Below are 2,031 nucleotides of genomic sequence, written 5' to 3'. Positions count from 1 at the left end.
CAGGGGCAATAGTAATCAATATCTTGTCCAAGCGTGGCGCCATAACGCATGTGCACTGTACCATACCACCCCCCGCTTCTTCACTGGCTCCGGCCCGGCCGGCCTTTCACCGGTCGCATTCCATCTCAAAGGGACTCGGTCCCCTCCTCTTCCTCTCCTCCTCTCCCCTCCATCACAACATAGCCATAGCTCTCCCCCCACCACCACAACCGCCACGCCACGGCGAGCCACCGTATCGTATCAAACGACGTCGACGGCACGCGTCACGGGGACCCGTACGTACGTGTCGTGGACGTACGCGCCTCAGGGGAGTAAAGATGAGGAGAGGGATCCATTGATGGCGAGAGATTATAGATAGATAGGTAGAGATGCATGCACTCCAACATATGTAAAGACGACTAAACAGAGAAAGGTGCTGGCCGGCTCCGTGTAGCTACCCCTGCTAGTACTCGAGGGTATCAGATGCCATGCCATTGTCTGGATTGATGATGCTTGCATGATCATTTACCTTAGCTTCTTCTGTTTCTCCTTCAAAGTTTTGCATCGATCCATCGCTACCAGTAGAGAGGGCATGCATGCACAAAAAATATGTAGGTAGGCAGCTAGGTAGGGGTATGGGCCTCTGAATTTTGCATGGGACCTCTTGCATTATGGAAAAGCTAGACACAACCGATCGATCAGGTATGTGTAGGAAGAGTGCCAAAACTATGTGTCTACGGTTTCCATGATGTGTCCCTAGCTGACGTGCAAGTGATGTGATGGTTGCAACAATCCTTTCAAAGTCGGCCGGTACCCCTACCTAGCTGGGTAGGTACAATTTATACATGTCAAATAGGTGGCCGGTACATGATGTGCCCCTGAAGCATTGCTATCAATCCTGCACAGGCCATGCGTGCTTATTTACTGATTTGCTTTGTCTAGATTAGTATTGCTAACCTGAACAAGATGCCACAGGTCAGTGCTGGCATGCTGTACCGAAGCAAAGGCTAGCTATACAATGGCTATTAACCGAAGATGGCTTTTACTACATGCATGTGCCTAGGCTAGAGGGAGGCACAATGACACATGCATTGACATTTGCATATAAGATGAGACACCATGGTAGGCAGATGCCTACCCAACTCCTCCTTCTGGTCCTGCAGTGGAATGGAAAAGAGCTAGAGGAAGATTATTCAGGCAATCAGGCAGGCTACCTACACAACCCTCTCCTGCAGTCTCTCTGACCCCTCTTCCCTTCTCCCCGCTCTATGGAGGGAGGGCTCCATGCAGCTTCGCATCTCATGACACTGTCTTGAAAGAGCTAGGCTGCCTCTCCTTCCATTAATATCCACCTGCATCTAGCTTCCTCTGCAATTGCTTCAAGGCTTTGTTACTACTACATTCAAACAATTCTATTTAACGCACAGGCCCTATATATTGGCATCTCTGTGCTATCTTTAGCTGCCTCCCTCTTCACTCTCCTACCACATTTAACCATTTGCATCTTTCTGCCTATGCATTATGATTGCAGGATGCTGGTGGCCTAGAGATGATAGCATGTGGTTCTAGGCTTCTAGTACTTGCATGCTTAGCATGTCCAAGTGTACTTTCTTTTCCTATATGTGCCTACTCCTAGCTAAAGTAAAAAGAAAAAAAAACTTCTTGAGAATGGTTGGAAATATCATTAAAGTTCTGCAATTTACAATTGGGCAACCAGGCTGTAATTCCAGACTTAATACGGTGTAGTTTAGACTACCTAGATTCACGATAAACTAATGCAACTGAGATTTTGTCTAACGTCTAAATAAAATCACTACTCCCCCTCTCTCAGTTTATAGGGCATACACGTAGTTCTAGGTTAACAATTTAACTATCTAAATATGTATTATATGTGATGAAAATATACGTTTGAAAACTACATCCTCTCGAGAATCCAATGATATACTTTTGGTGAAATAGAACGCATATTTGGTTAGTCAAATCGATGACCTAGAACTACGTGCATGCCCTATACACCGAGACAGAAGAAGTAATACAAAATGCATGTTAGCG

The sequence above is a fragment of the Triticum aestivum genome, chromosome 4D, assembly GCF_018294505.1.
Source record: "Triticum aestivum cultivar Chinese Spring chromosome 4D, IWGSC CS RefSeq v2.1, whole genome shotgun sequence".
NCBI classification, from domain to species: domain Eukaryota; kingdom Viridiplantae; phylum Streptophyta; class Magnoliopsida; order Poales; family Poaceae; genus Triticum; species Triticum aestivum.
The sequence above is the reverse complement of the archived record's forward strand: the minus strand, read 5'-3'. Positions refer to the sequence as shown.